At 48.2% G+C, this 12,015-nt stretch overlaps 1 protein-coding gene across 1 annotated transcript in view; it reads left to right on the top strand.

Moving 5' to 3' along the window:
• Positions 1-8,998: 8,998 nt before the first annotated feature.
• ATP8B1 (ATPase phospholipid transporting 8B1) overlaps positions 8,999-12,015 on the top strand; it is a 152,872-nt gene continuing 149,855 nt past the window's right edge. The window contains exon 1 of the mRNA XM_053571239.1: positions 8,999-9,584. The gene's annotated coding sequence lies outside the window, so the exon portion shown is untranslated. The remainder of the gene's footprint in view (positions 9,585-12,015) is intronic.

The raw sequence follows: 12,015 nt of genomic DNA, 5'->3' as shown, positions 1-12,015 counted from the left end.
ATGAAAATGTTCTAAGATGATTTCAGAGATGGTTGAACAACTCTACAAATATACTAAAAGCCATCAAATTGTACATTATAAATGGGTGAATAGTATGGTATATAAACTGTATCTCAATAAAGCTGTTACCAAAATAAAATATGTGGAGGGGAAGGTGTGAGAGTAAGGCCCGAGGTCATAAACACTGCTGCCCACTGCCTGAATGGCATGACCACCAGGGGCCGAGCTGGGCCTTTCCTGACCCAGTGTCCTCAGGGGAGGAAAACACCCCTGACCCTTAACCCCTCTCCTTGAGCCCGGCTTCTGACTCTTTCAGAAGCAATTGGGTGGTGCTGTCTTTACACTTCCAGGAAAAGAAAAGAGAGGGCATTATATTTCTCTAACTGCCTCTTGCTACCTACCTCACTCTATGGATCTGGGGTGAAGAATTGTCGCATGTCACATGATAGCAGCTGACTCAGGGGAAGACAGAAACTCCTACTCACCCTCCAGGTCTCTATTTAGATGTCACCTTCTCCAGGCAGACTTTGGGACTTCAGGAATGAGGCAGGGGTCCTCCTCCGTCTTCCCCCTGGGGCTTTTTCCTCGTGACACCTGTCCTCCCTGGTGATGACTGCTGGCTTCCTGGCCTCTGTGCCCACAGAGGTGTCATCTCTTTCAGGCCAGTACTTGGGCTTCCTCATCAGTTGTATCCCCAGCTTTGTGACAGAAGCTTGTGCAGATTTTATGGCCACAGCCACCAAACAGAGATGGGGCTGAGGGTGATGGGGCTGAGGGTGGTGTTAGAGGGCAGGTGAACTTGAAGGAGCAGGTGCCAATGACATCATGCTTCCCCAGAGCAGAAGTCACTGCCGCACTGCTGCGCTCTGGACACCTCTCCTCCCTTCAAACAACTCCAGGCTGTGCGGAGATGACACTTTCTGACTGACCACGTGCTCATCTTCTACCCTGTGAGGAAGGAACAATAACCCCCCTCTGCTGATACTACAGTGCTTTCATTTTATTTTCTCTGCCTCCTTTAACTATATTGAATTTCTGGGATCCAGCGTTGAAATGAATGTATATTACATGGATGTGCATGTGAATAACATATGTCTGTCTAGGAAAAGAAACGCACAGTCTCACTTTCTGCACTTTCAGTTACCTGGGGTTGACTACCATGGTCCAAAAACTAGCACAGTAAGACACTGATATTTTGAGAGATAGAACTATAGTCACATGAGTTTTATTATAGTAGATTGTTATGACTGTTCCATTTTATCCTTACATTGTTAATCTCTCACTGTGCCTAGTTTATAAATTACACTTTATCGTAGGTATGTATGCATAGGAAGAAGCTTCGTGTACGTAAGGCTTGGTGCCATCTGCCATTTCAGGCATCCACTGGGGGGTGGTCTCAGAATAAACCCCACCCTTCCCATAAGGGATGACCCCTGTACCCATTCTGGTTTTCTTCTCAAAGCTCCACCGTCTGCTACACAGGGTCATCTGGCATTAGCCACAGTTAAAAACATTTGCACTTAATTGGGACAAGTTGCACCTTCCTCTAAGCAGTGAGAACCAGGGCCACTGGCACTGTCACTGTTGCTTCCCTCTTCCACTCCCTCCCCCTAAGTCCTCCGCCTCCCTCTTTATAAAATGGGTGGATGGGGCGGCGCCTGTGGCTCAAAGGGGTTGTGGGCTGGCCCCATATGCCGGAGGTGGCCGTGGGCTCAAACCCAGCCCTGGCCAAAAACCACACACACACACACACACACACACACACACACACACACACACACACACAAATATGGGTGGATGGTTGAGAGGTTTATGGGTGTTTCCACCTCTCCTAGACTTTGACCTATTTTAATTTGCTGCATCTTTCTTTGGAAGGTGGAACTTTTAGTCTCGTACCACTTATGTAGGTGAGGAATTGTGTTCAGCTGTGAGTGACAGTGACCTGATAGTGGCTTAAACCCATAAAGATTTTATTTTCTCAGGCAAACGGAAAACAAATCCAGCAGGAGGCAGTCTGGGCCCTTGGGGTAGACCCATGACATCATCACGCATCCAGCCTCTTTTTATATTTCTGGTTTGTCCTCCTCAGCTTCCGTCTGCACAATCCCTCGGGTCCAGGATGGAGACAGCTTGGCAGCCCACATGATCACATCGCTGACCAGGAAATGAAGGAATAGAGTATGTTTCTGGACTTTGAGAGCGTTCCTGGAAGTCTCGCATAGCATTCTGCCTACACTCCATGGGTCAGAAGTTTATCACAGGGCCACATCCTGCTGAAGGGAGATAGGTGTATGGTCCTTTAGCTAGGCATGCTGCTGTCCCCAAATAATATCAGGGTCTGTTACTAGAGAGGAAGTGGAGGGTGGAGGGTAGATGTTGGAGTGGCAGGCAAGTAAAGTCTCCACCACCAGACCCTTTAACTTCAACAGCTGTGTCAGTGCCGATGACATTCCAGGTGAGCTGACGTCCCCCAGGTGTCTTCATCTGGGCCAATCTCTTGCTTCTGGAACAACAGGCAATGGCCCCTTTGAATTTGAGGGGGTCTATAGGATGCTGGCTGCAAGAGCTCAAGGAACGTCTCTCTCCTCAGACTCAACTGTGATTGCTGAAGAATGATGCCTTTGAGATAAAATTTCTATTTAAAATGAAGACACCCTTTGAAGAGTTAACACACAGAGCTATGCCCTGTCATTTCTTTTTCATCTAGCAGGAAAGGAGATAAGGAATCATGGGGAGAGGAGAGAGCAGTCTCCCTACAGTCACTGAAGTCCTTACGTGAAGAGAGAGCGCTGGGCTGAGCCTGTGCAGGACCCAGGACGCCAGAGGGCTGCGTGAGTTTTCCCAGCACCTCAGGAAGGAAGGACAAGCAGGTGAACAGCAGCTATCGTAAAAAATGTAGGAAGAGGCCCCAGTAGACAAAGGATCAAAAAGTTCCAGTTTTGAAAGGATGCTTGGTGATCATCCAGGTCATACACACCCATTTTGAAGATGGAAAAACAGTTTGAAAAGGGCCTAGTGACCTGACTGAGGCACACAAAGGGCTAGCAGCAGGCACAGGCCTCAGGCCCTGTCTCCTGACTTCTAGTCCAGGCATTGTGCCTCTTATGAGTTTTTTATTTTTGTTCCGCAGAGGACTTGGGCTTCTTGGATAGGGCCAAAGAAGAGAGGAAGAAAGAGTGAGGTTGTAGGTCCTATCAGGTGTGAAACCAGGTTTCACGGAGCCCGAAATTTATATGATTGAGGGAGGGAGGAGCTCTTTAAGAGAAATATTACAAAATTAAGAATACAAAAACCAGGCCAGGTGTGGTGGCTCACGCCTATAATCCTAGCACTCTGGGAGGTTGAGGTGGGTGGATTGCCTGAGCTCATAGGTTTAAGACCAGCCTGAGCCAGAGTGAGACCTCAGAGTTTGCTGGGTTGCTGTGAGCTATGATGCCCTGGTACTCTACCAAGGGTGACAAAGTGAGACTCTGTCTCAAAAAAAAAAAAAAAACCCACTGTGATGAATGTCACTGGCACTCACCATAGCCTAGGACCAGGCAGTGTAGCAGACACGATCACCTGCCGTCATTTAATCATCTATGTTTTTGAGAAGTTAAGTATTTTTCGTGAGTCATAGGAAATATACTCATATAAACTGTAAGTGCTGGGACTCAGGGAAGCGCAGCAACCTTTGACTCACAAGATGGAATTTGAGTAATTCTTGAGCAGGTGCCCCACAATCAAATGTCATAGATTGTTTAGATTTGAACACAAGTGGATTTTGAAATAGCTTTCCAATGAAGTATACTTGAAAAAGCCAAGTTTTTTTTTTAGACAGAGTCTCACTTTGTTGCCCTTCACAGAGTGCTGTGGCATTTACAGCTTACAGCAATCTCAATCTTGGGCCCAAGTGATTCTCTTGCCTCAGCCTCCCAAGTAGCTGGGACCACGGGTGCTCACCACAATGCCTGGCTATTTTTAGAGACAAAGTCTCACACTGGCTCAGGCCATCCACATGCCTAGTCCTCCCAGAGTGCAGGCATGAGCCACTGTGCCCGGCCTTTCTGCATGCATTTTATTTATTTTTTTTTGTTTTTTGAGACAGAGTTTCACTATGTTGCCCTCACTAGAGTACTGTGGTGTCACAGCTCACAGCAACCTCGAACTCTTGGGCTTAAGTGATTCTCTTGCCTCAGCCTCCTGAGTAGATGGGAATACAGGCGCCCAAGACAACACTCAGCTATTTTTTGGTTACAGTTGTCATTGTTGTTTAGCAGGCCTGGGCTGGGCTCGAACCTGCCAGCTTTAGTGTATGTGGCCGGTGCCCTACTCACTGAGCTACAGGCGCCAAGCCTGCATGTGTTTTAAATACTGAAATTTACTTCAATCAGTGGTTGGGGGAAGAAGAATCAGCTATAATTCTTCACACATGAGAATATGAGGAATATCCTGGGAAGGCCCTTATCCTACAGAAAGAAGGAGATTTGAGTTTCTTTTCAAAGAAGTTGCACAATTTACACATCTACCAACAGTGTGAGTACTTTTGTCCTCATAAACACTGCCAACGTGTGTAACACCAAACTTAAAAAAAACTTTGCCAATACAGTAAGTGAAAAAATTATTTCTCATTCCTTTATTTTGCATTTAATTTGCATTTCTTTAATTGGGAGGGACAACTACTTATGTTCGCTAGAAAATAAAGAAGGCAGGCAGTGCCTGTGGCTCAAAGGAGTAGGGCACTGGCCCCATATACCAGAGATGGAGGGTTCAAACCCAGCCCCGGCCAGAAACTGCAAAAAAAAAAAAAAAAAAGAAAAGAAAGAAGTTGTGTTCATACACATCATGGATCATGGGTCCCTGTGATTTTATGGAAGAATTTGAATATCTTTCTTTTTATTGCTCCAGTGACAGCAACAGAGGCTTACTCATATTCTCCTACAAGACAAAAACGTTTTTTGTACTGCAATGACGCTATTTCCAGAATGAAGTAAAAAGAAAATCACAGCATGCAAAATAATAGGAACCAGAGAGAAATATGACCTTTTTGAAGACCTTAAAATAGTGGGTTGTGATTAATGAGATATTTCTGGAAACCAGTTTGGTAAATGCATAAGTATCCAATAATAGCAAGTGATTAAAGAAATCATTAGGACAAAATACCACAAAACTGTTGAGAATTATGACTACACAAATCCTTCATTCATTCTAAAGGAATTAATACCACTTAGGGTGCTCTATTTAATGTTCTATGTCACAGGTGTCCAACCTGCAGTCCGAGGGCCACATGCTAATTTTGTGAGGACTTTTTCTTTTGTTTATCTGTGGTGTTGGATATCACAAAACGTATGCATGCATTTTTTTTTTTTTTTTTTGAGACAGAGTCTTACTCTGTTACTCTCAGTAGAGTGCTGTGGCGTCAAACTCAATCTCAAACTCTTGGGCTCAAGGGATCCTCTTGTCTCAGCCTCTAGAGTAGCTGGGACTAAGGTGCCCTCCCCAACACCCAGCTATTTTTAGAGATGGGGTCTTGCTCTGGCTCAAGCTGGTCTTGAATTCGTGAGCTGAAGCAATTTACCCACATCAACCTCCCAGAGTGCTGGGATTACAAGTGTGAGCCATGGCACCTGGGCTTGCAAGGATCTTTCTGTTGCTAACCAGCTTTTTTTGGTGTTCGTGTATTTAACGTACGGCCCAAGACAGCTCTTATTTTTCCAATGTGCAGCAGAGAATAAAAAAGTTTCGACACTCCTTCTGTAATACTGAGAGGAGCAGGAAGACGATGATGATGATGATGGTGAAGAAAAAGGTGATGAGGAGGAGGAGGAGGCGGCAGAGATCTTGGGCTCAAAGTACAGCAAGGAATGAGACAGGTAAACAGTGAAAATACAATAGGAAGTTTTCCCTAGAAATTAGATCGGAAATGCTGTGGGAAGTGCAAGAAGTAGGCAAATGTTAGAAACTGTAGTTAGTCTGGGAGAAACTAGGGCAAAGCTCACCCCGAGAAGGCCGCCTTGGAGCTGAGATGTGAGAATGAAGAGTTCAGCCAGATGGGAAGGGTATTTCAAAAAGAAATAGGAAGTGCTCTTTAGAGTCCAGCGAACAGAAAGCAAGTTGGAATGGGGGAAGCCTGGGGTTCAGGTCAGGAAGGATGATGCTGGAAAGGCAAATGTGATTTTATGGGGAAGTGTTGAAAACAGAGCAAAAGACAATAAACATGAACTTCTCACAACTACATGAAAACATGGCAATATATGCTAACAGTGATCACATTGTTTGTCTAAATTAATTATACTAATTAAGTTTAACTGGTGTTATAGCATCACACTAGGCCAATGTAGTGTTCATTACATTTCCACATAGATAAATGGTTTATTAAAATCTCCTTATAGAAAAGAACTGTAGACAATCCTACACATTTGTGGCCTGTGAATATGAAAGAAAGAAATTTTAATAGCATGCCCAGGAGGAATACCTTCTCTAACATCTCGTGTGGTAAGCCTGAGTGATTGCCCAAATAACTGAGGCACATTTAGTTACCAGATGTTTAAGGTTTCTTTTGCAATCTAATTTTTTATTTTAAAATGTTGGTCAGAAAAAAGAAGTCACTAAGTAGTAAAGGACTACTTGAAAAGCCAAGGAACTCAGAAGGAATTTAGAAAAGTATTTGTGGCTGGGATGTGTTGGCTCACACCTGTAATCCTAGCACTCTGGGAGGTCCAGGTGGGAGGCTCACTTGAGCTCAGGAATTCAAGACCAGCCTGAGCAAGAGCAAGACCCCATCTTTATAAAAACAGAAAAAATTAACTGGGCATTGTAACAGGCACCTGTAGTCCCAGCTACTCTGGAGGCTGAGGCAGGAGAATCAATTGAACGCCCAAGTTTGAGGTTGCTGTGAGCTAGGCTGAGGCCATGGCATTTCAGCCTGGGGGAACAGAGTGAGGCTGTGTCCCAAAAAAAAGGAAGAAAATTTTTTGTGCCAGAGACAATATATCATCTGTATCTGTTGTTTTAAATGCCATTTAAAAGGAAGAGTGGCAGATATTTTAAAGCTGCTTTTTAGAAAAAAAAAAAAAAAGCTGCTTTTTTCTTTTTGAGACAGTCTTTGTCACCCTGGGCAGAGTGCTGTGACATCACAGCTCACAGCAACCTCAAACTCTTGGGATCAAGAGAGCCTGTTACCTCAGTCTCCCGAATAGTAGGGACCATAGGCACCCACCACAATACCCAGTAGAGCGGTCAGAAGCTGCCCCCTCCCAGTCATGGCTGTTCCATTTTTTCAAAGAATTTGTCACCTTTTAAGATATAATTTGATTGTTACAGTTGCTTGGATACATCAGTTAACAAATGCCAGACACTTAGTAGGCACTCAGTAAATATTTGTAGAATGAATGAATGAATCTTTGAAAGAACACCTGTCATGCCCCTCTGCCCTTGGCCTGTAAGAGGAGAGGAGAAATCTGGCTTCAAATCTTTTATGCAGTGGTGTTAAATGCAGGCACTGGAGTGGTATTTATCTGCTCTATGCACTGGTGTGGATTGGATGTGTCCGAGTGTAGTTTCTTCTATGCAACAAATTGAGCACTTGATAGTGGATCTGTAAGAAGGGGACCCCTCCTTAAACCAGAGTCCTCTCTTGCCTCCTAGGTCTGCAGGCATTTCTCCCATAGGGGTGGAGGCCTCCCAAGGGACTTTCCTCCTCTGGACTCTACTGTTCTAGCAAGCCACCACCCAATCTTGGGAACGTGGCTCATTTTCCATGCTGCCCTTGTTCCAGCTACTCGAGGCATTCAAAGGCTTCTGGGTCCCCATTCCCTTCCAGCCTCATGCATCACCACTGGCCACCGGCAGACTGGCTTACCCACCCTCCCTAATCAGGCCCTGTGTTCTCTTGCCTCTATCTAAACCTTTGCTCTGTTGCTGGGTACAGAATATAAGTGCTAGAAGGAACCATTTGGGATCATGTGGTCCAATCCCATTTTCAAGATAAGAAAACAGGCCCAGAGAGGTTAAACAACTGACCAGCACTACCTAGCCTAAGATTAAGTGCGACTATTGAAAAGAAACTGAGGGGGCAGCCTTGGGTTTAACAATGTCAGACAAGACCCAATCAGTGGGCTACCTGCTCTCCACGTAGGTCTGATCCCTAAAATTGTACATCTTTGGGCCCCACCGCAAGCATGGCATCCTCTGTGAAGTCTCCTTGAGGCCCCCAGCTGGGGAGAACTCTCAGGGCAATGCTGTGAGCCTGTAGGTAGCTAAATATTGGTCTAGACTATCTCCCCTATTGCATTTTCTTTCTTTCTTCGTTTTTCTAATTTTAGTAGAGCAGGGGTCTCGCTCTTGCCCAGGCTGGTCTTGAACTCCTGAGTTCAAGGGATGCTTTGGCCTCTGCCTCCGGGAGTGCTAAGATCACAGGCCTGAGCCACCGCACCTGCCTCCCCTACCACATTTTTAGAAAACTCTTTGATTCATCTATGACATTCCTCTATTCTTACCCCAACTACTCGGTGCATAGTAGGGGAACAGTAAAAGTCAACTGAATGGAGGGTGTAACGTATATACTCCCGGAAGGCGCGGGATTCACATGCGCAAACACCAGCCCGCACAGAGGCACCGGAGTCCAGAGTTTCCAACCGCACCGCATGGTTCACCTGCTGCCACTTTTTATACCTTTCGACTCCAAACCCATAAACGTGAGAGAATTTGCTCTCAGCAAATACCTTGCTTGCTGTAATTACAGGATAAGTTTCTCGAAGTATTTAAGGCACTGTCTCTTCCTTCACCCTCTGCACCACGAACCGTGACGCGCATTCGGTGACCAGTCCAAAACGTGACTTGGCATCCACAGGACACAGCTCCCCTTACCGAGGGAGCTCAGGTCCCGGGCGCACCACAGCCCTGCCAGTTTTCCGGGCTGGCTGGGTCACCGACCCCGAGCTGCGGCCAAGCGAGCGAGGGCAACAGGGAAAGTGACGTGGGGCTGGTGGGGCGGGGTGGCAATTGCGATCCACGGAGAGGCGAGAGCGCCCGGGTGAGATCAGAGTGCCCACCACAGCCAGTGGTTGGCTGGGCAAGGCCAGGGGCGCACGAGGGTCACCTCCGGGCACGTCCACTTGCCTCCACGGCGTACGGCGGGCGCGGGGCTGGACTTGGGCTGCAGCAGCCAGCCTCGGGGCCCACGGTCCAGCTACTCCCCGCCCCGGGGAGGGACGGAAGGAGGGCAGACGGCGGGCCCGCCCCCAGACCCTGCCCCAGCCGCGCGCTGCGGCTGCGGCTGGTGGAGGAAGACTAGAGGCACCTCCCCAGAGCGGAGAAACCAGTTTGGCCGGTCTCACCCAGCGGAGGGAAAAGGGCGGCCGCAGAAGAAGGGCGCACGGACGCGGGGCGGAGGAGGGAGCCATTGGCCAGCCGCGAGAGCCGGAGCAGCAGCTGCCAACTGGACACGCTTCCCGAGGCCCCCGGCCAGCACCCCTGCGACATGAAGCGCTAGCGCGGCTGCCAGGGCTGGGGCGGGTGGGCGGCGGCGGCGACCAGGTGTGCAGCGAGCGCTCGGAGCGGCGCGCACCTGGCGGATGCCCCAGCCGGGGCCCAGCGAGCGCCAGGTAAGGAGGGGCTCGGCGCCGGGGCCCTAGCCGCCTCTGGCTCGGCGCACCCCGGGGATCGGGATTCGGTGGCAACAGCTGTCCGCACCCTCGGGCTCCTGAGCCTGCAATGGGTGAGATTTGGGTGAGGGTGTTGGGAGCCTTCGCGGCCCAGGGGACTCTGAGACACGGCCAGCCAGGCGGACAGCTCCCTGGAGAGGTCTATGGGGTTCTCAACTGCCTGCAGGCGGAAACTCGCGGGAGGTGTTTGGGTTCCTCGCTCTTTTACAACACACTTCGTTGAGGTTTATTTTCAAGAGTCAAGCCGGGCAGGGCTGACGGCTCTTTGGAGAGTACCACTGGCTTCTCTGCGGTAGCCACCGCTCCCCTGGAGTCCCCTGACCCCATTCTTCTGGGACGCTCTTTAAGAGCCTATGCCAGTATGTCTGATAAATGACTTGGGACCCAAGGTATCTGGCCGCGGCCTCACCTGCAGGAAGGGACGGAGGGGTGAGATGGATCGCGGCTACCGCCGCAGGGCCCCGCCCCCGCCGTCACGGAGGTCCTCCGTGCGCTTTAAGGAGCTTTGAGGGCCAGTGATGGGGAAGAGGGACCCTTTTCCTGGTGACTGTAGGGTCGTGTCCGCCATCTCCCATGGCACTGCCACAGGCCATCTCCTTCCCTCACCAGTCTGATGTCCTGCCCTGTCACTTTGCAGCGTGCAAGCGGAGAGGCAACTTGTTGCAGGAGCGCGGGCTGGGGAGATGTTGCAGGGAGTGGCGAGGGCCGCTCCTCATTTCTGCAACTCTCCTCGCCAAAGTGAAAGAAAAGTCTTGCAGTGTCCGCCCGACTCCTCCACGGAGATGTGGTCAGGGCCAGGAGGCTCGGAGCGCAGATCCGTGACAGCTGGAGGGAGGAGGGGGGTGCAGGGAGGATGCACCACCAGGCAGGGGAGTAAAGGGGACGCAGATCGCATTTTTGCCCAGAGATTCCCCCTTCAAGCCCACCCGACCCTCTTGGCCTGGGTGCGCTGCCCCAGGCCGGCTCCAAGTCCTTCTCGGGTAACTCCGGACGCCTCCGAGCTCTCCTCCCGGAAACTGGCCTCCCTGTAGGCTGAGAAAAGATTGGCTCTCATCTTGGTTGCTTGGCTTTCAAAATCTTGCCCCTATCCCTGGGAAATTAAACAAGGCAACTCGCAGACTACCCGGCACATGGTAGGTTATTGGCGAAGGTTAACTAACTGCGTTTGTGAACAAAAACTAAACGCACTGATGTGAAATAAAGTTCCCAGAGATGGTGAATACAGACCGTCGCATGCGAAAAGGAGAGACAACGCAAAATGCTTTACTTTTCATTGCCCGAGATACCATTCATTAAGTCTGGGCCTATTGTTGAAGGCCTTATTAAACCCTGTTATAAATGCATGTACTGGGCGAAAGATGATTAATGCTTATTAGCTGATTACCTTCTGGGGGAGAAGTCGTGCCTGCCTGCAATTACTCCCGTGTATTGTCTGAATGATTTTCATTATGTTGCAGAGGTTTCCTTGTGCTAATTTTGGATACGAAATCTTACACGCTTTATTCATTTGTCATTTTCTAGTGACTGTAATTTGGTAACTTTTAGTGATTCTTTGCGTAGGTTATTAAAGGGCAAACAAGACTCATGTGTCTTAATACTAGCCAACACAAATGCCACCTGTGGGCACTCAGCTCTGGTTGTTCTCAGCTTTCCTTCTGGAGTGCAGGAAAAATACACAGCTGTGTGCACTTGTTACTTCTTAGCGATGAACTGGGATAGGTTTTATGGGGGGTTTGTGGGTTGTCTTAGGCGAGGGGGAAGTCAGGTTCTGGACAGTTCCAGGCTCAGCCTGGTTTTCAGCCTCTGGGGTCTTGGCGCTGATTGAGGTACCTGCCATATCTGGCTGCAGAAAGCTTTCTTCCCTTCCTTCCATCCTTTCATCTATTTTTCCCTCTTTCTTTCTCTTCCTTTTAAAGCAAAGAGTAGGGGGAAAACATGAATTTAGGTGCCTGCAGATTTCAGTTATTTTACTTCCTAATTGTATAATCTAGGATGGATTTTTAAATTTTCCCAAACTCAGTTTGCTCATCTGCTTGGAGGGTGGGAAGATGTTATCAACCTCATTGGATTTTTTCAAGAATTAAATGAGAGAACATGTCAGCTGGTGTTTGAATATTGTTTTCATAAGACTTATTTTTAAAAAATTGCATGACGTCCAGGTATATGGTGTATTTTCTTTTTTTGAGACAGAGTCTCACTATGTCACCCTCAGAGTACTGTGGCATCACAGGTCACAGCAACCGCAAACTCAATACTTTATTGTCTTACAAGTTGAAATACCATTTGTTTTTCATCAGTGACATTCATGGGATGGAGGTGATCCTTTTTACTCATTATAGAGTGATTTTTGTTTGCTAGTTACCTTTGCTCT

This window comes from Nycticebus coucang, chromosome 19 (genome assembly GCF_027406575.1).
Source record: "Nycticebus coucang isolate mNycCou1 chromosome 19, mNycCou1.pri, whole genome shotgun sequence".
Classification (NCBI taxonomy): domain Eukaryota; kingdom Metazoa; phylum Chordata; class Mammalia; order Primates; family Lorisidae; genus Nycticebus; species Nycticebus coucang.
Note: the sequence above shows the minus strand (reverse complement) of the source record. Positions and strands in the feature narration are given on the sequence as shown.